Source organism: Vombatus ursinus, unplaced genomic scaffold (genome assembly GCF_900497805.2).
Source record: "Vombatus ursinus unplaced genomic scaffold, bare-nosed wombat genome assembly UNPS02014799.1, whole genome shotgun sequence".
Lineage (NCBI taxonomy): Eukaryota > Metazoa > Chordata > Mammalia > Diprotodontia > Vombatidae > Vombatus > Vombatus ursinus.
Window position 1 is genome coordinate 7,305,834 of NW_020954577.1, and position 23,947 is coordinate 7,329,780.

The window sequence follows — 23,947 nt, forward strand, 5'->3', positions numbered from 1 at the left end:
ACACACACACACACACACACACACACACACACACACACACACACACACACACACCCCTTGTGGAATCTTTTATTTCCTTCAAAACTCAGCTCTCCTGCCACCTTTTACTCAGTCTAAGCAGACCCAGTTCATTATTTTCCATATGTAAGCGTGACCTTTAAACTTCCATAGCACAGTCCAAGCTTTGATCTTGCCACCATGACTATTTATCTTTATTGCCTTTGATATTTTCAAAGCTCTCAGTAATTCTTCTCACTCCTCAGCTCTTTCGATAAATTAGACCTTAAGTGGCAATGCTCGAGTCCTGGATTTCAAGGCAGAGAGACAGGGCCTCCTTCTGAGTTCATCTAAGGATGACATTTATTGATAATACACACACCAAGCTGGTGGTCAGGGGGTACTGACCACTTTGTAGCCATCCTAGTCCTAGGAAGGCTGATTCCAAAAGATGGACAGTCCTAAGAAACAGACCCTGTCCAGGACTTCACAGGTCAGTCAGTCAACAAGCATTAATTATTTTTTTTTTCAAATTTTTAGGCAATTGGGGTTAAGTAACTTGCCCAGGGTCACATAGCTCATAAGTGTCAAGTGTTTGGTCTGAGGCTGTATTTGAACTCAGGTCCTCCTGACTTCAGGGCCAGTGCTCTATCCACTGCACCACCTAGCTGCCCCTATAACAAGCATTAATTAAGCACTTACTGTGAGCCAGGTACTGTGCTAAGCACGGAGGATACAGAGGTAAATTCGGTCCCTACCCTCAAGGAGCTTACAATCTGATGGGGAGACAATATGCAGATGATTAGGTATGTATGGAAGACGGGAATCATCTTCATTTTTATAAATTTGAATCAGTTCCTTATAAATCTTAGAAGCAAGACCCTTAACTAATGGTCTCTTAATTGTCAAATCTTATGACCTTTTCTCAGTTCTTAGACTTCTTGATCTTTGCTGATTTGGACCGTTGATTTGGAATGAAAAGAGTTCATAAAATTCAGCCCCTCATTTTACAAGTGAGAATACCTGTAAGGTAAGATACCCTTTCCCCACAAAGGCTAACTGACTTAAGCCTAGGATCACATAGCTAAGATGCTTCTGAGGCAGGATTCGAATTCAGGTATTTGAAGGTATTTTAGAGGGGAATGTTCTCCTTGCTTTGGGGAGGGAAAGGCCTCTGAAGAAGATGCCATCTGAGCTGAATCTGACACTAAGTCTGAGCAGCCTGGGAAGTTAGGGTCTGTGGGGTTTTCTGCCAAAGTTGACAAAGGGAGATGGAGCCTCTTGTAAATATGCCAATCTTGGGTAAGCAGACCCCTAGCTATCATCAAATGGTCTGATTATGAGCAGGTCACATAAGAGGAAACCCAGGAGGTTGCAGAAGTGCTTGGGGATCAGGGCTGAATTTAAAAGGCTCATCAGTCACTCTAACTGCTTCTTCTTCTTCTGGAGGAGCAGGTTCAGTTCACTTCTCAAGGGCAGGTTAGAGGCAGGAATAGCTTATGGGTCATTTGGCTAAGTCAAGAATAATTTCTGGACATTCACCTACCTCCCTGGAATTTCTCTCTCTCTCTCTCTCTCTCTCTCTCTCTCTCTCTGTCTCTCTCTCTTCCTTCCTTCCTTTCTTCCTTCCTTCTTTTCTTCCTTCTTTTCTTTTTTCCTTCTTTCCTTTCTTCCCTCCTTCCTTTCTTCCTTCCTTCCTTCCTTCCTTCCTACCTTTCTTCCTTCCTTCCTTCCTTTCTTTCTTATTTTTTAAATGTTAACATTTTTATTTAAAGTTTTGAGTTTCAAATTCTATCCTTCCTTCCCTTCCTCCACTACTCCCTTCCTGAGATGGTAAGCAGTCAGATGTAGGTTATACATGTGCAATCACATAAAACATTTCCGTATTAGTCAAGAAGACTCGAATAAAAGAAAAAATGAAAGAAAGTGAAAAATAGCATGCTTCAGGCCGTATTCAGACAGTATCAGTTCTTTGTCTGGAGGTAGATAGGATGCTTCATCATGAGTTCTTTGGGATTGTCTTGGATGATCGTATTGCAAGAATAGCTAAGTCATTCACAAGTCTTCATTGAAAGATATTGCTGTTACTGTGTACAATCTTTCCTTGGTTCTGTTCACTTCACTGTGCATCAGTTCATTTAAGTATCTCCCTAGAATTTCTACCGAGGGTCTTGATGAAGTCTTAACCTTGGGTTCCAAAGAGCCACTTTGCAAGTTGAAGATGGGGACAGCATAATAGCAGTTATCTGAAAGAGATCTGGAGGTCTTTGAGGACAGCAAGCTCAATGTGAGTCAATGATGTGAAAGTCAAACGAGGCCACATGATCAAAGGCCGTGTCAGAAGAAGCATCATGCCCAGGGACAAGAAGGTGGCAACCTCCCTGTGCTCTGCCTTGGTCAGATGACATCTAGAGAAGGGCATTGAGTTCTCAGCACCACATCGGGAATTGGGTAGTTTGAGAGTGTTCCGAGTATGGCAACTAGCCATTCCCTATGAGAATCAGCAAAAGGTACTGAGAACATTTAGCCTGGAAAAGAGAGGACTCTGGGGAGACTTGATAGCTGTCCTCAAATACCTGGGACCTGAAGACAATGGGAAAGAGCAGTGAATGGGTGGAGGCTTCAAAGAGGCAGGCGCAGGTGGAAAAAAATCCTGTACTCAGAACTCCCCCAAAGGCTTTGAGAGGTAGAAGGTTCTCTGTCACTGGAGGTCTTCAAGCCAAGACTGGATGCTCACTCATTGGGTTGTCAGTGAGGAGATTCTGGGTCAAGTGTGGGTTGGACCAGATGGCTTCCAAGGTTCCATTCAACTTTGAAACTGTGATTCCTCAAGTTTGGCAGAAATGGAGTGATCAGAGTAGGAGAGCATGAGAGCGCAGGTCAAGGAATCCAGGTCAATACAAGAGAGCCAACCGGCGGGGTCAAGGAGCATGAGGACAGAGGACAAGGTCAGCGGCTTGGGGAAGGGGAGGGTAGAGAGAACTTGGGGAGCAGTTTCTTTGCTGGTTCTAGCGTGACCTCCTTGGCCAGGGCTCCATCCTTTCCCCATTCCAGACAGTATGAGTTGGTCTTGACAAATTAGGAAAATGCCTCTATGAGCTTCTAGGGCTGCCATAAATATCTGCTGGACTAGCCTTTGACTACTCTTATCCTTTTTAGATACTTGGGGTTTTAAAAAGAATGTTCATTGGTTCATTGATTTGTGAATTTTATCAATGCCTTTTGTTTTTAAAGGCAGCTAGGTGGCGCTGCAGTGCACAGAGCGCCTGGCCTTGAGTCAGGAAGACTCTTTTTCCTGAGTTCAAATGTGACCTCAGACACTTACTAGCTGTGTGACCCTGGGCAAGTCACTTAACCCTGTTTGCCTCAGTTTCCCCATCTGTAAAGCGATCTGGAGAAGGAAATGGTAAAATACACTGGTATCTTTTCAAGAAAACCCTAAATGGGGTCATGTAAGTTGGACGTGACTGTGATGACTGAACAACAGCAATTTTGTTTCTACAACAGTTATTTTAAAACACACTCTTCCTTCTTACCTTACCCCCACCACCAGTGAGCCTTTCGTCGTAATGAAGAAAAGACAGTTTCACAAAACCAACAGATCCGGACGTGTTGCTTGACAGAGTATACAGCACTCCATACCCATAGCCCCCCACCTTTCTGACCCATGAAAGGAGGGTACTGCATTTCCTCAGCTCTTTTCCAGAGCCAAGATCAGTCATTAGAGTCACCTAATGTTTGACTTCATCCTAATGCTCTCTTGTCATACGTGACTGTTGTGATCATTTGCCTTGGTTTCCTTTGCATCAGTTCATGCCAGACTTCTCATATTTCTCTGAATTCCTCCCTTGAAGATGAGGAATGTAGTGTTGACTTTGACAAATCAGTCTTTCAAATTTGGCCAGTTTGCATCATTAAAAACAATGGGAGGATTTAAAATAAAGGAGGATTCATTTGGCTGAATTGAAAACCAATCCAAACTCTCACACCTCAGGCCCCTCCACATGCTCTGTGATTCGAGGACGTTGACCTCCTTGTTCCTTGAACGAGACTCTCCATCTCCTGCCTCAGTGTCTCTGCCCTGGCTGTCCTCCATGTTTAGAATTCTCTCCCTGCTCAACTTTATCTCCTGGCTTCTCTGGCTTTCTTCAAATCCCAGCTAAAATCCCTCCTCCTACAGGAAACCCTTCCTGATTCCCCTTAATGCCTTCCTGTGTTGTCTATCCTCGATTTACCCTGTAAAGGTCTTGTTTGCACATGGGTGTTTTGCACGTCATCTCCTTCATTAGACTGGAAGCTCCTCAAGGGCAGGGAGTGTTTGTGGTCTTTCTCTGTGCTTAGCACAGTGCCTGACACACAGTAGGTGTTTAATAAATGCTTGTTGCCTGGACTTCAGTGAAATGCCTGCTGTGTTCCAAATTTGCCAACGGTGTCTATTTCACCAGATACCAAGAGGCAGAATTGCTTTTGATGAAAGATTGTCTGCAGAGCATAGTTTTTACTTATTTTAGGTGGTGGGATAGGGAATATTTGTGCTTCAAGCTTCAAACCCCAGCTCATCATTTTCAGCCCCAAGTAACACAGACAACTTCTAACAAAATTTCTATCATATCAGGGCATGTTTGCCTTCTCGACTCGGCTCAGTGAATTCCTTAGTGGGGTTGAGAGTGACATGAATTTGTATGGGTTATTATCAAGAAAGAAAATAGCACTTCTTGGTTACTATCCAAAATGGATAAAGAAAAAGGACCAAAAAAGACACATTCTAAAATCATTCAAGCAAGAAGCATTTATTAAGCTCTTACTATATGCCAGACACCATGCAAGGCACTAAGAAACCAGAGACAAAAATGAAACTGTCCCTGCCCCCAAGGGGCTTGCATTCTACAGGGAAGAAATGACATTCTATGGATAATTAGGTACAAAACAATAAATCCAGAGTTGCTTCAGAGGGCCCAGAGGAACACCAGTAATTGGGGGAATAAAGATGGCCTTCCTATGAAAGGAATGAGGGGACCCCAGAGTTGGGGATGAGCAGGAAGAGCCCTCCGGTATGAGGCAGAGCCTGGGCTGAGCGTAGTCTGCAGATGGAATGCTGTATCTGGGAAATAGATGTGGGCCAGTTTGTCTGGAGAGGGTGGGCTTGAGGGGGTGAAGCCTGAAAGGACAGACTTGGACACAGGTTGTGAAGCACCAAATAAAGCATTTTATATTCAGGCTAGGAGGTAATAGGGAGCCACTTGGAGTTTGTTGAGTAGGGGAGGGGCTGTGACACAGTCAGACCTGTGATTGAAGAAATCACTTTGTCAGCTAAGTAGAGGTGGGTTTGGAAAACAGAGACTTGAGACAGGTGAACTAGTTAGGAGATTGTTTCAATAGTATCAATGGGAGATGATGAAGGACTGAATGAGGGGGGTAGCCTTTGAGTGGACAGAAGGGGACAAATTCAACCCAGGATGATGCTTGTCACCTTGGCAATAGATGATTGCTAAATTGAATTGAATTTCTGGCTTTTCAATGTTTCACCTGTAAAGTAATCTGTACAGTTCATTCTAACACTCTGGGAGCCTCTAACTACTTGGGGAGATCCTAACCCACAGGCCTGCTGTGTCCTCACTCAGAACCTCGTTCCAGACTGAGGACATCACCTTCCACACGCTAATGGTGTGTGTATTGGCTGGAGAACACTCAACTCTGTCCCTCTCCTGCTTGTTTAACGCTAATCTGATTAGAGTCAGGTCTTTGTTAGCACAGGCTCAGTCTTGGGGCTTCATGATTTAACTGGAACACAGAACTGATCTTGGGTAAGTCCCTGGATGCCCTCCCAGGCCTCATTTTCTCATGTGTAAAATAACTAGACTAAAGGAGCTCCCGGTTCACTCTGAGCTTGGACTTTCTACAATTGCTGCCACGAATATATTGGACATTCGCATTCATGACGGCATCAGTTTATACAAATTTCAGGAAGTCCATCTACTTTAACGTAAAAAAAGATAAAAGAAAAATTGAAAGAGAGAAAGAGACAAATTAAGAAAAAGGAGAAAAAAGAGAGAAAAAAGAAGGAAAGCAAGTGAGAGAAAGGGAGAGACAGAAGGAGAGGGAAAGAGAGACAAGGGAGAAGGGAAAGGGGGGAGAAACAGGGATGGGGTAGGTAGAGAGAGAGAGAGGGAAGGAAGAAGAGAGAAAGAGAGAGAGAGAAGAAAAGAGAGGAGAGAGAGAGAGAGAGAGAGGAAGAGAGAGGACGTTTTTTGTTAGTTGAACTTAATGCCGCTAATGTATGGTGCCAGTTCTCTTCCTCTTCAAGTGATGGAGCATCTGGTCCAGGTTGGACCACAGTCTTCTCTAAGGCTGTACTTAGCTCATGGTTCTTCCCCAGTGATAAGATTGGGTTTTTCCTCTCCTTCTCACCCCTTCTCATCTTCTTTCTCTTCTTCTTCCTCTTCTTTTTCTTCCTCCTCCTCCTCCTCCTCTTCCTCTTTCTTCTTCTTCTTCTTCTCTCTGTCTCTCTCTCTATCTCTCTGTCTCTCCCCCGCCCCCCTCTCTTTGTAGACACTCTAACCTCTGGGTGAAGTTTTCTCTCTTGTTCAAATTTACTAAAAGTCTGGAAATTCTTCACCTGAAACCCCCAAGTGACAAGCAAGATGCACATGATGTTTTTCCATGGGTAAAGCTGCCATCTGATCTCCAAATACTCTATGTGGCCCTGGCTTAACAATAACAGGCAGCATTTCTAAAGCTCTATGAAACTAGGTCAGTACTTTACAAATATCATCTCATCTGACCTCATGTCAGACTCCTGAAGTGGGCGCCATTTGTATCTTGTGTAGAGAAGCTTAATGATTTGTCCAGAACCACACATCGAGGAAGTGTTTGGGGGGGGGGGATTTGAACCCAGGTCTTCCTGACGAAGAGCAGCACTTTCTCCCCCACCCCAGGCTCCCATCTACAGGAGTTTTATGTTCTAATCCTCTGGACTTGGGATATCTGTGAAAAACTTCCCCAGCACAGAGATACTGCAGGGGGCAGAAAACAAACAAACAAACAAACAAACAAAACAAAAAACAAAAAACGAAAAACAAACAAATAAACAAACAAACAAAAAAAAAACTGAGAGAATGGGCACATCTGTTTGAATTCCTAGGACAAAATGGACTAGGTAAGCCCAAGAGTCCTGCTGAAGAAGGAAGACTGGCTACAAGGGCCTGGGTTCAAATCCTGCCTCCGATACTTTCTACCTGGGTGACCTTAGGCAAGTCACATAAGACTCTCTGAACCACAGCTACCTAGGGAGTAACAGAAGAGGGCTGGACCTTTGTTCCTTTCCCATCTTACTGCAAGTGCCTTGAGCCTGGCCACAGAAGGAGTTGAACAGGTTCTCCCTTGATTGGAGGAGTGGCGCATGGCACACTGAACTCCTCCCAGTGCCTTTTCTTCAAGGAGGCTTCCGACTTTGCAGGTGAATCTCCATTCTCCATCAGCTCCTCTGCTTGGTTTCCTTCCACGTGGAGGGTCGTGCCCCGAACTGACACCCACGATACCCTTCCCTCTTCCCCTTTCCACTTGTCAGGTTCCTTTTGTGTGATGTCTTCCACCCTTTCGATTGTAAGCTCCTTGAGGGCAGGGGCTGTCTTTTTCATATTTGTATCCTCAGTGCAGCTAGATAGCATAATAGAAAGAGGGCTAGGACTGAAGTCAGGAAGACTCATCTTCCTGAGTTCAAATCCTGCCTCAGACATTTACTAGCTGTGTGACCCTGGTCAAGTCATTTCACCCTGTTTGCCTCAGTTTCCTCATTTCTAAAATGAACTGGATAAGGAAATGGCAAACTGCTCCAGTATCTTTGCCAAGAAAACCCCAGATGGGGCCATGAAGAGTTGGACACAACCGAACAATAACAATAAATCCTCAGTGCTTAGCACAGTGCCTGGCACATGGTAGGTACTTAATAAATGTTTATTAAATTGAGTTGAAGCCTAATCCCTCTCCTGCCTGACAGGTTTTCAAATACTCAATGATAATAGTTCATGTTCATATGGCACCTTAAGGTTTTCAATGTACTCCTGACATTATTAGCCCTCCGGATGCTTAACGGCATTGATCACGACTCTCCTGAGATTTCTCTTCTCCAGGCTAAATGTCTTCAGTTCCTTGAAGAGATCCTCATATGGCAAGAACTTGAGCCTCTTAACCATCCTGGTCCCCCTCCCCACCCCCACACACTCTCTAGCTCTATCCTAAAATTCGTTGCCCAGATCTGAGCAGAATCCTCCAGATGGGATCTGACCAGGGCAGAGGGACAACCATCTCTTTCTGTATCAGAAGGGTCACCCAGCATGTCAGTCATCCCTTTCCACTTTGTGTTATGTGCAGGTCTGATAAGCATGACTCCCCCATCTTGAATCACCTTCCTTTGTGCATTATTAAAGACGCTATCTAGTACAGTATGAGACTTGTCAAGACAAGTGGAAACAGTGGCTTAGATTCCCATCTACGGCAGACTGATGAGTACCGGAGCCTAGGAAAGCAGCCTGATCCATTGTGATTCTGGGGTGTTTCTGAAGGCTTTTCTAACACTAAGAACTATAGCATGCCGTTCTTGGAATTCTTCTAAATCCATGGTGGACAGAAGACCAGAAAAGCAACTCATTGAGACCCCTCTGGTCCTACACAAAATCAATGCATTATGTTTATGATATAGAAAACTCGGGAGACATTTGGGGGAAATATTTCTTCTTTTTTGGAAAATCAATTTTTTTCTTCCTTGATCCCTTCTTTTCCCCAATTTTTGGCCACTGCCCACCCTTCATAACCCAAGGGAAAAGAACATTTTCTCATAAGAAAAACTCAAGATTGCAGGTGTGGACAGGAGGTAAGTGGAGACTCCCTTAGGCCCTGCTTGCTTTCTGAATATGTTGTCTCTCCTCTGCCCCTGAGAAATGGGAGTTTTTTGTAATGAAAATTTCTGAGCAGAGAGTTAGCCTGAGCTCTGTGGGTAGTGCTTGTTCTTAGAAATCCCCTAGGTTTTAGGGCTGGTAACCCCAGTCCTTGTGACTCCCCCTCCTCCCCGTAGGGAAATTGTATTCACTGAGAAAGGCTGTAAATCTGCACAAGAAAACCTGCCCTTGAGAAGCTTGATGCAGACGGAAGCTTGCAGTGCCCAGAGGGCCAAGAACAGCACCATACATTTGCACACACTCTCCCTCCTGTTTTCTAAAATGTTGGTGACCAGACCCCAAGGGGATATTCTATTTTGCAGTAACCAATAGAGTCATTGACCGACTTTGGGGGAACTTGAGGACACTGGGAAGGTGCTGAATAATGTAAAAGACAGCTCTCTGGGAAAGAGTCAAGACTAGTTCTGAACTGGCTTTAGGGAGGCAATGGTATAGTGGGAAGAACACTGGCCTGGGCTTCATTCCTATTTTGGCCACTAACCAGGTATCCGACATGGAGCTCATCATATTAATTGTATGGTAGCTATTGGTAGAGCCATAACTAAGATGAGGCGACTGGGGCATTGGACTAGGGCACCAAAATTTAGACAGTGTAAGTAAACAGTACGTACGCTTTTTCCACTGGGAAGAAACAAATGAGTGGAATACTTAGTTAACAAGAAAATTCGGTCAACCACACTCCAACTCCTCTGGCCCAACCCTTTCCTGCTTCCTTCTCTCTCTGGAAATGGAGTCCCCAGCTACTACAGTCTTGTAGTGGTTTGGGGCCAGGGTACCAGGGTCTCTGTCCCACTCCATGAGGCCAGGATCGCTCACACCAAATGAACTTGTCTTAAAAATTGATTTGAGGGTGTATTTTGTTCTACTTGCTCCAGACACATTTTGTGAAGGTTGCCTTGGATTCTAGAGCTGTTAGTTATGACTTTGACTAATTTTGTACGTGGCTTATCCTCCTTAGGAGATTATAAGCTCCCCAAGAACAGAGACGGTGTCTTATTTCATCTCTATAGTTCTAGGGCCTAGCAAAATGCCTTTTACAAAGCATTTAACAGCTGTTTTTGAAATGAAAGGAAATGATGACGCTTTCCAGGGCCCTCATTTTTCCTCCAGTGTTGTGCTGGAATAGGTGATCTCTGGTCACTCCCAGATCAGACCTTGCCTACTCCCTCTTTAGACTTCCCTTCCTGAAAAATTTCTCTGCTCTTAACTTTGTGCCTTCATTTACACTCCCCTCCCCCCTCTCTCTCTTTGCCCCGTTGCTCACCAGGAGCAGAATTCCCAGACTGTTCTTTCAGTTTGCCTCTCTGTCTCTAGGCTCCCTGGCAATCACACATGGTTTAGAGATAGAACAAATCAATAATGCTCACCTGGTTGGTCAGTCACAAGTCATTTGTTCTCTAAAATGGATATAGCTTCTTCCTTGTGAGGCTGAACTGCCCAGGGCCTCAGTTTACTCCTTTGTAAAATAAGAAAGTCGGACTGAGATTCCTTCTAGTTTTAGATCTGTGATTCCAGGAGCCAACAGTGATGAGGACCACAGATGAGACAATATGCATTCAGAAATTAATACTAATTCCAAAAATGGTACACGGATGCACTCATCCTATGTCCTTTCCTTGGGAAAGCTACACGCAGCTGTTCTCAAGGTCATGGTGCTACATTCTCCATTGCTCCAGATTGGCACCTGGCAGCTGCCCAGATAACCCACTATTGATAGAATCCTATGTGACTCTATCAGTGTTTCCTAAAAACCTTCTGTTGTTTGATCCGGGTTTAGCCTCCGTTTGTGTGTTAAAGGAGAGATCAAAGGTTTCTTTGCTTTAGTGAGGTGTAGACTAAGTGACTAGTGTAGAGCTCTGTCTCTTACTGCCTGTGCATGACTGTAGGCAGGTTATATCCCCTTTTTGGGGTTTATAGGTGTCTCTTCTGTAAGATGGGGGGGCGGTAAGGGTTAGGTGATTTCTGACGGGCTCTAACTCCTATAATACAGAACATGGACATCCAAGGGACCATAGAGACCATACACAGTGTATTGGCCCAGGGAGGGAGACGGTGGAGGTGATCATCAGCACAGAGCTATTATTTTGGATACAGCAAATGGCATTTAGGAACACTTTATGATAGAAAAAATACAAATCTCATTTCATTGAATTTTTTCTCTTACCAAAAGCATTGTGAAAGAGATAGGAATCAGACTAATATTTGTACATGTGTACATGTGCATGTGTGTGCATGTGTATGTGTCCACTTGTGTATTGTGTGTGAGTGTATGTGGGGAGGACAAGAGCTAGGACTAGGGGCAGACAAGGGAAGCAGCCTCTTAGGGTTCAGCATCCAAGACTGGGCAATAAAATATCCTCTGAGATATGACTGCGAAAAATAAGCGGACGTGGTTTTAACTCCAGAAAATTCCTCTCCAGATCATTTGTTTTGTGAGGAGTCAAGTCACATACGACATGGGAGAAGGTTCAGAGCCTCAGAAGGCTTGTCAGACTTCTACCCTAATTTTCAAATTATGCAGAATGTTGTGGAAAGTTGTCTCCACTTCGTCTCAAAGCCTTGGATCTTGGTTCTGGCACTGTTTTTTTGTAGAGTTATCCTATTAGGAAAGTCATTGAATCTTTATGGACCTCAGTTTCCCTATCTGTTAAAAAAAAAGAGTCTGGATTAAATCCGAGTAATATCTGACATTTACATGGCACTTCAGAGTGTACAAGATGGCCTTCGAGGTCATCTCACTTGGACCTCCTGATAACCCTGTGAGGCAGGTGCCTCAGGTGCCATCCCTATTTAGCAGATGAGGAAACTGAGGTTCAGAATACTCTAAGGTCCCTCCTAGGTCTATGTCCCATGATGCTTACCTAGGGGACACAAGTGTTCTGTCTCTGAGTTAAATGGGAGAGACACCTAGTCTCCAGATGCAGTTTCTGGCAGGTTTCTGTTGGAAAGAGATGGTGCTGGGATTTGGAGGAGTCAGCATCTCAGAGATGGAAGGGGCCTCATACTCTCTCTGGTCCAAGTCACATCTGAACAGGAATCCCTTGGGCAACATATTGACAAGTGGTCATCTAACCTGTGCTTAGATACCTCCCCCTCCCCAGCCTCGGAGAACTCACTGCCTCATCCTATGGCCCACTACATCAGTTGGAACATTTTGATTTGCACTGAGCTGAAACCTTCCTGTCTGCAAATTCCACCCATTTTCCTGAGTTTTTGGGTCTGAAGCCAAGCAAAACAATTGTAATCCCACTTCTATATGAGAGCTCTTTAGATAATTGAGGACAATTATCCTGTCCTCCCTACCCTCTTAGAGAACAAAAATGTTCCATTCCATTCATATGGCATAGTTGTTTGGCCATTCCCCAATTGTTAGACGCATATTTCGTTGCTGTCTTCTTGTTATTATAAATAATGCTGCTGTGAATATTTTTTTTGTGTGTGTAAGTCTTTTCTTGCTATCATTGGCCTCCCTTGGGTCTAATCCCAGTAGTGGGAAATCTGAGTCAAAGGGTATAAACAATTTAGTAACTTTTCTTGCATAATTACAGATTGTTTTCCAGGATATTAGGATAAATTCAGAGCTACACTAAGAGAGTATCAGTTTGTCTGTGTTCTTGCAACCCTTCCACTATTGAATGTTCCCATTTCTCCCCATATTTCCCAATTTAAATGGTATGAAATGATAACCTCAGAGTTATTTTCATTTGTATTTTTCCTGATTATTTGTGATTTTGAGTGATTTTTTCAGCTGGTTGCTGATAATTTACACTTCTTCTTTTGTAAACTATCTGCTCACATCCTCTGAGTATTTATCTTTGAGGAATAGTATGTGATTTTATACATTTAAATAAATTCTATGTACATTTGGGGTATCAGTTTTCAGAGATGCTTAATGCAAATATTCTCCCCCTCACTTTGTATCTTTTTTTCTTATTCTAGCAGCATTCGTTTTGTTTGTGCAAAAGTGATACAAGTTTATACAATCAAAATTGTCTGTCTTTTCTTTTATATTCTCCTATATCATTTGTCTTGTTCCATAGTCTTTCATAACTCTCAGATGTCGAATATATAATTTTCCATTCTCCTCTAATTTTTTTTATTTTTAAAAAATGTTTAGATCATTTATCCCATTGGGATTAGTAGAGGCTCATTATTTAAGATGCTAATCTAAACTGATTTTCCACCGACTTTCCCCAATGTTTCTGGCATTTCTTATCAGATAAGTATTTCCTTTCAGAGGAGCTTAGGTTCTTGGATTCATTAAATATTATGTTACTATATATGTTTTCTAGATCTTATTTATTTGATCTGATTTATTCCATCTAGTTGTATTTCTTATCTAGTAATAGTTTTGATAACATGCTTATAACTTGAGATCTAGCAATAACAAACCCCCTTCATTTCTACTTTGGGGGGAGTTCACAGTGAATGGAGAAGAAATTTAAAAAATCATAAGAAACTACCATACTCAAGTACATACCAATGTAATGGAAAACTTAAAAGAAATGGATAAATATATTGAAAAATATAAAATAGTCACATTAACAAATTATGAAATAGAGAATCCAACAATTTAATCTCAGAAAAAGAAATTAAGTAAACCATAAATGATCCCCCAAAACAAAAAAAAAAAATCCTGGCCCAGATGGATTTACAAGTGGATTCTGCTAAACATTTAAAGAATAAACAATCCCTTTATTCAATATTCTCATCCAAAAAGTGAAGAAAAAAGGCACCATACCTAACTTTTCTTATGACATAAATGTGGTTTCAATATCCAAACCAGGGAGGGATAAAGCAGACAAAAAGTACTATAGCTTTTTCTTGCCTGGAAACAGACCTCTGCCTCACTTCCTGGCCACCAGCTCCAAACCATATCCCATACTTACCAGCTCCTCTGTATGTGTTGTCTTCCTTCGTTAGATTGTAAGTTCCCTGAAGAAAGAAAGTATCTTTCTTGCTTGTGCCTATATCACTAGCACAATGTCTGGCACATATTAAGCACTTAATAAATGCTTAATTAATTAATTATATAAATATTTATGAATGGATGTATGAGATAGGTACTACAGTTAATATATATCTATAGATAGATATAACTAATAACTATTCATATGAAATATTAAATAAGATTATAATAGCTAACACAGTGCTTTAACATTTGGAAAGCATATTTGGAAAGAAATATCTCATTTGATATTTGATAAACTATTAGTAAAGAGTTTGCAGCAGTGTTAACTAAGTAACTATTCATTATGATCAAGTACAATTTATACCAGGAATGAAGAAATGTGGTTCAACATGAATAAGATTACCAGCACAATTAGTAATATTAATAACAAATCAAGAAAAAGCACATGATTATGTCAGGAGATAGAAATAAAAACTCCCTGCAGGTTGCTAGGTGCCTCTTTACCATTGTCATTCCCTCCTTCCCCCAAACAAGCCTGGTCCTGGCACTAGGCACCAGTGCCATGATAAAAATTGAAAGAAATTTACTCACCCTAACTTAAATATGAAGCAAGACCAGGGGATTTCCCCCTGAAGGGACAAGAGGTTATTTTGGGGGGAATAAGGATGTGAAGGTGAGGGACCCTTTTCTGTGCTGACACAGCCCAGATGAAGATATACTGACTAGCCCCAGGCTTGGAACAGTCTCATACAAGAATGGTAACATTCCTTTGGAAGAAGAAGGAGCTCCTGAAATGGGAAAGCTCCAGAAGGTGAAAACAACTTGATGAAAAGGAAATCTGGCAACAGATGACCACAGCAGCGCCGTGAGAAGCCACCGCAGATGGCATCACTGAGGACAGAGAGAAGGAGTAACTTGAAAGATGTGGCAATGAGCAGCCTGATGCTGGGACGTTGCCTTCTAGGCTCAGCCACATGGAACCTTTCCCAACTCTCCTCACGTGTTAGTGTAAAAGCTCTAAGTCATTATGAGTTCATTGGTGTATGAGTTCCAGTTCCACCCCTTGTGCGTCTACCCCACCTCCCCAATCCCCACCACCATGTAGGCTTCTGGAGGGCAGGGGCTATTAGTAAATGCTTGTGCCTAGCAAAATGCCAAGCCCACAGTAGGTGCTTAATAAATGCTTATCCAATGGAACCAGGGCCAAGCTACTAGGCCCTTGAGTTGTCCAGGCAGTATCACTCTTTCACAGATTCCCATGCCTTCTGGGAATTCCTCCAGACTCACTTGGTATTTAGCTTAGGGTGAGTAAATTCCTTTCAACACCCATCATGTCTCTGGCAGTTTGTGTGAGAGCCATGCAAATTACCTTGGAATTTCAACAAGCCCAAGGAAGAACTTGGCAGTATTGGAGGTGCTGGGTTGTATGTGGGGAGGGGCTTTCCTCAGGGCCAGTTCACTGTCCTCCTTAACATCCTTAAAATGAAGGGGATGAACTAGACAGTGTCTAAGATGCCTCCTAAGCTTATGATTACAACACCCATTTCTTATTTTTAATTGCTAATACTTTATTTTATTAATTTTTATTTAATTACTAATATTTTATTGTATGCGTTTTTATTTCATTACTAGTATCGTGACAATGTCATTTTCTATTATTCATCATTGCATAGGATCTATGGCTGAAAGGGACCTTAAAAGTCGTATAGTCCAACCTCCTAATTTCAAAGATGAAGAAAACCGAGGGGCACAGAGAAGTGAACTGGCCCAAGATCACACACGTAATAAAGAATTCATTGAGAATTTGAACCCAGGGCCCTTGACTCCAAAGCCAGCCCTGTTTTCTCTTGACTCCAAATGAACAGAGTTTTTGCTGCATTAGACACTGGCTAAGCTTTTGCTGGCCAGCCTGGGAACCAAACTACCAATTATAACATTGTTTCTATGGCAAAATGTACTCTAAATTCCAAACTTTTAGAACATAATCTATTCGAAAATGAGAGATTCTCTGTAATAATAGGAATCAGGAGGACATCTGTTCTTTGAAGGGCTGTTGGGTCTTAAAATAAGGACAGTTTTGTTTTTTTTAACTTGGGAGTGACTTCTATTAGTTCAAGAATATTGCCCATATAATAAATGATCTGGGCATAAAACCCAATTCAATGAGCTCCTTGTGAAAGAGGAATGAGCCTTCCTTCATTGGACTCATTTGTTGGAGATAGACGTGAGCACGGAACTCATAGGGCACTAAATTATTTCCTGATAGGTGCCCTCAACTCCCAGAAAGTGCTGCCCGATTTTTCCTTTTTCATAGACAGTTACCATAGCCAAGTCAACAAACATTTATTAAAGGCTTGCTAGGTGCCAGCAATAAATGCTGGGAAGACAACTATAAGCAGAAAGAAAGACGGACCCCGCCCTTGAAGAGATTACATTCTAATGGGGGAAGACAACATATGGGGTTCACAATGGGGAAGAAAGGGAACTAAAAAGGGTGGGGGTTGTGGAGAAGTCCAGAGAGTCAGGGGGGAAGGGAAGGCAAGTACATGGCTGGACTGGGCACTCCCTCAACATAGAGGTTTTGGGGAGAGCTCATCAGTCAAAGGCCAGAACGAGTTTATCCCCTGGTCATCCCACATCTGGAGCATTGCATTCCATTCTGTCTGGATGCACATTTTAGGAAGGACCGTGACATGCTGGAAAGTGTCCAGAAGAGGGCAACCGGGATGGTCAAGGAGCATCATGCCATCTGATGGTTGGCTGAAGGAACTGAGAATGTTTTACCTGAAGAGGAGAGCACTGAGTGCTTGAAGGACTGTAGTTTAGAAGAGGGAACGTAATTGTTGTCCTCACGAGGGGTATGAGGGGCTGTCACACGGAGAAGGGATTAGGCCTGGAGAAGAACTAGGTGGGATAGGAAGAAGTTGGAAAGAGGTAAATTAAGGGTTGAAGCGAGGGCGACTTCCTAATGTCTGCAAGTATTTCACAGTGGAATGGGCTGTCTTGGGAGGTTGGGGTTCAAGGTCTTCAAATGAAGGCCCACTTGATAGCAGTGTTATAAGGGGATGGGAGGTTGTTCTTGCTTAGGTAAAGGCTGGACCAGAGGGCCGGGCAGTTCCTTCTTCCCACCTCTGGGATTCTATGATTTATTCAAATTTTTATGCCAATCTCAGAAACAAAATGTAGCGGCCCTTGGGGACTCATTTCCCAATTCCCACTAGCATTGTCTACATCACTAGATGACAACTGACTACTTCTTCCTTTAGGATTCGAGAGGTAACCATGAAAAGTTAGGGTTTATAGTGCCTTTACTCATGAGCCCCCACCCAGGGTTCTGCCCAAGGATTATCAGCTAATAGCATCAACTAGTTTTTGGAAAAGAGCATTTGCTAAGGTTGTACAGTGAGAACAATGGATTCAAAACATGCAACCAAACCAGGGGCATGCTCTTCTTCTGGCTTGGGGAGGGTGGGCTCAAAGTTAAAGTACAAAGGTAGTGAGGTCTCCGTGTAGGGAACATGTGGGACAAAGAGTACCTCAAAAGGCCTGGCCCCAGGGATCCTTTTCTCCCTTTGTGGAGCTCTCTGATGGGCTCCTGGATGAGTCCCTATCTAGAGGCCAGTATTCTCTCCATCACAGGAGGCGAGGATGGGGGTCAAATTCTGTGAAGCTGCTTCCTCTCTTGGGTGGCTGTTCTCATGTATCAGTGTCTATGTTTGTCCTTGGTGTGTTTCTCTGCTTTGGATGCACTGTTTCTTATTGGTCCCTTCTTTCTGATAGCATGGTCATTGGAAGACGAAGGAGGAAAGGGAGAAACTTTTGTTATCTGTCCCTTGAGGGGCTCCCTCTCAGGGGCTTGGCTCCAACTAGAACCCTCAACTCTAGAAATGAAATCTTCCACCCTGGCTGGACCACTCTGGACTGAGCTCACTGATGGACTGACACTCTTCAACACACAGCCTCAGTGAGTGTGACTGATTCTCTCAGCCCATCACACTGCTTTATTTCCTGACGCAGTCAAAGATCTTTACATCTCCTAAAGAGATCACAGGATATAAACCTTCTTGTTTACATTTAAAACCTCATCAAGTCCGTAGTGGCAATAATGTTGGAACCTGAAACTCAAAAGCTTATGAAAATGAATGTTGAAAACTAAAAATAAATTAATTAATTAAAAAAAAAATAATGTTGGAACCTGGACTCAGGAGGCACGGTCCAGATTCCACCTTTAACACTTACTAGTTATGTGACTTGGAAAAATGTCTTCACCTCTCTGAACCTCACTTTCATCATCTATAAAGTGAGCATATGATATTTATCCTCCCTATATCAGAGGGCCTTTCTGAAGAAAGCACTTTATAAAACATCAATGTGATAGAAATGGGCATTCTTCTTAGGGAGCAGGGAAACATCAATTTTAAAAGATATTGATTTAAAAACATTTTGTTAAAAGAGTAACATGGGACATCAATACAGCTAATTAAGCTTGCTTAGCAACAGCTTAGTTTTATATTAATTAACTCAATGAATAAACCATCATAATAGTATTACAGGCTAAGTCCTCATTAATCAATCAGGGAAACAGGCCACACAAACACAAAAGGCAACAACAATTATTTTAAAAATAAATCAACAAACAAGCTTCCTGGGTCCAGAGAGGGTGGCCTGTCAGACTTGGTCCTGGCACCCGTGCTCTCCTGTTTGCGAAGGCCTCCCATGGTCCTCTCTATCTGGGGGGTCCAGCAGCTTCACTTTATCCCCACCCCACATCATGTTCTCACCACCCAGGATGGCAAAGACAACTTCCAGTTCCTGGCTCTCCCTCCATGTCCCCCCACCTTCCAACCATAATCAAATTAATAAAGCCATTGCTATTGGAAAGTGTAAAGTGTAAATTCAATTTATTCCCCTTTGACTCCACTCACTATTTGTGTGGCATCCCTCCCCGGCAGCCATTGCCCTGCACATCTTGAGTCCCCCATGAACGCGTAAGCTTCCTGAGGACAGGAGCTTTTTGTTTGTAGCCCAAGAGCCTGGCATGGTACCTGAGCATGTAGTAAGTGCTCGCTACATGTTTTTTCACTGATTGATTGATTCATTCCTTACTGTGTGCCAGACAGTGAGCTAGGCACTGGGAGTACAAATACGAAGGAAAAAATAACCTCTCCTCTGAGGAAGCGAAGATTCCATTCGGGAAGACAAAACACACATGGGAGCTTATACCCGATAGAGACAAGGGCGTCTGGGGGCGAGGGAGAGATTCTCATCAAGACCCTTTGCCCAGCCCAGCCCCCTCCTATTTCCTCTTCCATGATCACAAGGAGTGCATCTAGGACTCAGCCGGTCCTGCTTTTTTCCCTTTGCCTGGTTTCATAAAGGTCTTTCCAGATGTCCCTGGATATGTTATACTTGTCAGGTTTTTTTTTCAGTTTTTAATTTTTTTATTTTTAGGCAATTGGGCTTAAGTGACTTGCCCAGGGTCACACAGCTAGTATCAAGTGTCAAGTGTTTGATCTGAGGCCGGATTTGAACTCAGGTCCTCCTGACTTCAGGGTCAACACTCTATCCACTGCGCCACCTAGCTGCCCTTTTCTGATATTGCAGAAAGTGTACCAAGCTTGAGGTGCTGGATTAGAATCCTGCCTCTGACACATACTGGCTGTGGAAAACATGCAGTCTCTCTGAATGTCAGTTTTAATCGAGTTGTATTATCCCATTATATTCACGGTTCTTAACTTAGTTAACAATTGTCCTGCCTTTGAATGTTTAGGTCGTGTCTGGTTTTTCAAAATTCCAAGGCATGCTTCGAGTCACATTCAAAGTGTGACATCCTTCAAACACGGTGGTGTCAACAATTATTACTTGCAACTGAAACCAAGTCTATTGTTTTAAGTTTAGACTTGAGCATCATTGGTACTTAATAATTGTTTGCTTGATTTCAGCGTGTTGGACGACATGGGAATTTGTTCTGCTTTGAGTATACATGTTTATAACAAGTTCCCCCCCCCCTTTTTTGCTTTCTCAATGGAAGGGGAAAAGTGAGAAGAAGAGAAAGTGGACCTTTGTTTGAAAATTTTAAAAAATTAATTAAAAATTTTTAAATGAATTTAATTGCTTAACTCTAGTTAATGTAGCCCAAAAGAAGTCGTACCATACTTCTAAAGTCTACTGTGGATGATAGCAGTTCCACCCTGTTAGGGTTACATGAGCCCACACTCAAAGCAATGCCATCAGAGTTGTAACTAACAATTTTTGTGCCAAGGGCAAGCATCACGAAAGGTATTGGAGGCAAATAGCTTGGACTTGGCCCTCAGATCAGATGTCTTAAACAGAATGTAGTGGAGCAGAGGAATTATGGGTAGAGACCCCAGGACGCTATCTTATGGGGTGTTTGTGCAGGAGAAACTCTAGGCTAAGGGGATGTGTTTGTGTTTGGAGCAGGAATGTGTTCATGCACAGAAAATTGGGTCTGTGCATCTCTGAATGTCATAATTATCCAGGTAGGGATTTCTGTGGCTTTGTTATATATTTGATGCACATCAAACATACCCAATTTTCTGTGCACGTCCACATGTTGTCCACATGTTCCTGCAGTGGGACTTTTGCCTAGAGCTAGCTCAGCTATATGATGTAAAGAGTAGAGTCACCATCCAGACAGTGAACCAAATGGTGCCAACGCTGAAAAAGCACATGGCAATCACAAGTTCTGCGCCTCAGCCTATGTGTCATTTTCTGATGTCATTGAATGGGGTTGGGTTAAAAGGTGCCCTTATCATGTATTTTTTGGTTTTATTTTATTTCTTTTCAACTTAGAAACTGGCGACCAAATAAGCATAATAAGAATTTTTTTTAAAGATTGCATATAAGACTCTAAACCAGTTATTGAACAAATTGGTCTAAAAATAACCGAATTAACTTTAATGAGAAGGAAAGAGTCCCCATTTGCCTCCCTATCCCCTTCGGAAATGTTTCCTCCAGACCTTGTTGATGCTAGTGTTATTATTTTGATGATTTTTCCATAGGAACATTGATTAAAAACTGGAAAGGATTTCAGTGATAGTGAAGATGAATTGGAAAGGCAATGTGATATTGCAGAAAGTGTACCAAGCTTGAGGTGCTGGATTAGAATCCCGCCTCTGACACATACTGGCTGTGGAAAACATGCAGTCTCTCTGAACCTCAATTTTCTCATCTGTGAGTTAGAGATAACTATAGCATCTGTCTCATCACGTAGTGAAGGTCAAATGAAATAATGAATGCAAAGTACTTTGTAAACTCTATCTAGAGGCATCCAGGTGGTATGGCAGATAGAGTGTGCCAACCTTGAGCCAGGAAGTCCTAAGTTCAAATCTTGCCTCAGACGCTTGCTGTGTTACCCTGGGCAAGTCACTTAACTACTATCTGCCTCAGTTTCCTCAACTGTAAAATGGGATAAGAGCACCTACTTTCAGGGTGTGGTGAGGATCAAATGAGATATTTGTTAAGTTCTTGGCATGGTGCCTAGAACATAGTCAATGTTATATAAATGTTAGTTATTATTTGTTGTTGTTATCTAAATGTGAGCTATGATGATTGTATAGGAAGGTGCCCTTGATCCGGACCTCATTCCTTTTCTTAATGTTCACCAACTGTATATCTTTGGGCAAGTCATTTAATCTCTCCCAGTCTGTTTCTTCATCTAGAAAAAGGGATGACAATATTTGTAGTGTGCGCCCAACAGGGTGATTGTTCACCTGAAGTGAGATAATAAAGCACCTGGCAAATTGGCGGCTCTTTAAGGGCTGACCGTGATGCTGCATTTTGGTCTGTTCTTCTTCCTGTGCCGCCTCTTCTTAGGCATTTTCCTTGTGTCTTTGTAGGCTTCTTTTTGTCATTTCTTATGAAAGATGCCTCCTTTCCTGAAAAAGTTAATATCGTGGCCAGGGGCCAGAGCAATGGTTACAAATGGTGCCATGATGCTTTGCATCTGAGGATACTGGAGTCAGACGTTGTTGTTGTTGTTTAGTCATTTCAGTCATATCCGACTGTTCGTGACCCCATTTGGGGTTTTCTTGGCAGAGATACTGGAGTGATTTGCCATTTCCTTCTACAGCTCATTTTTATAGAGGAGGAAACAGGCAAACAGGGTAAAGTGACTTTTCCAGGGTCACACAGCTAGTAAATGTCTGAGGCTGGATTTGAACTCAGGTCTTCCTGACTCCAGGCCTGGTGCTCTAACCACTGCATCACCCAGCTGCTTGGAGTCAGTGATCTGGGGCTCAATCAGTGCATCAGAGGAGACGCTAATGTGGAACGAGGTCCTGGATGGAAGGAAGCTTCTTCTCAGTAGGGGCAGTAATAGCTAGATTTACAAGCCACTTTAAAGTTGGCGAATCCCTCACTGCAGAGAGAAGAGGGGTGGTAGGCTGGCGTCACAGGGGCCGACACTGAGGTCCAGCTCAGTAATGCGTTCTTGCTGAGTGTTATTTATCAGCTCCAGGTTTGGATGCCTCATCTCTGAAAGGAGGGGTTGGCCTAGATCGGGGTCTCGAGACTTTTTAGATTGACTACTCCTATTGCAATTTTTTTTTTCCATATTGGAAAAGGAGAAGGTCCGATTTTCCCAATGGTCCCTTTGTAGCTGCTGTGAATTCCAAAGGGGATGTTGAGAGCTTGAACAACTGTGAGGGGAGTGGAGAAAAGTGTGCTGAGCTGTAATGGGTGAAGGGGGCTGTGTTTGTGTTAAAGACAAACCCATGGCTGGACAGCATGGGGAAGGTGAGGGTCAATCCGTCTTCCCACTCTCCAGCTGGTTGATCACACCCCTTGGTGTCAAGCCATGGCCCTCTTGCAGTCATGCTCTGGCCTCCAGGGAGGTTGGACCTATGGGGCTGACCAGACTAGATTCCCAACTAAATCTATAATTCTTTTGTAGCTGACTAATTCCCAGCCCCCACTGCTTTGACACCTTAGGTTCCCAGAAGGTGGCTGACTATTTTTCCTTTGAGGATTCTGGGGATAGTCCTAAAGGGTTAGATTTTTCCCGCTAGTACTATAGCTCCTGAGCCCCCATTGAATGTGTACTCCATTGACTACCAGTCACCCAGACTTAATTAATTTTTAGAAAGGGGGGATTTACTAAGAACAATTGGCACAAAACATCCTCCCTCCCCTCAAATCTGTGACGCCCCCTCCCCTTGTACACAGAAGGTCCCTGGGAGGAGTCGGCTGAAACCCGGGGTGCACGTGCGACCGAAGGTGGCTCATGGCCCCTGCGTATTGCAAGTCCTTTTCTCCCTGTGTAGAATCCTGATGGCATTCCCCTTTGTTCTCTCTCTCTGCTGAGCTCTGGAGGTCTGTGCCCTTGTAGAGGCCGGAAGCTGCCCTTCCTTGGTATGTTTCAGATGTCCCCACTTCCCCATGCAGGCTTAGATGTCAGCTCCTTCTGACACCACCACCAGGCCAGTGGGAAGTCCAAATCCTTCTGCCTTCTAAAGCTCATGAAGTCAGCCACTTTTGCACCCTGGATTAATTAGCTGCTATGATCTTCATCACAACCTGGTAATGTAGGTACTTCAGAGATGTTACCCCTCCTTTCACCCATGAGCAGTGAATGAATGGCTTACCCAAGGCCATACAGTTAGTAAATGTTGGGGGTAGGATTTGAACCCACATCTCCTTGACTCCAGAATTCTATCCTCCACAGCAGGCTGCTGCTCTTTCAGTTGTTTGTACTGGCCAGAGCACTTTTTTAAAAACAGTATAAAAATAGGTGGGACCAGAAGAAACTCATGTCTGATACTGAAGGAAAGTATGATGGAGCCTGAAATTCTGGGTGAAATTGTTAGACTCGTTTATCTTAAAGAAAATATTACCCTTGGAAAGGTGGCCAAATCAGCACCAACTGTAGGGGAGTGATACCCTACGTAAAAGTGGTGGGAATGGAGATCAAGCTAAGCTTTCATGGAAATATTCTGAGGGCTCTCTTCCCCAGTAAGAGTAATAATTTACAGTGTGGCTGGCGGATTGAGCCCTGGACTCTGCATAGGGAAGGAACACCTTCAGATCTAGAGCATTTATTCGCTGTTGGCCCCAGGAAAGTCAC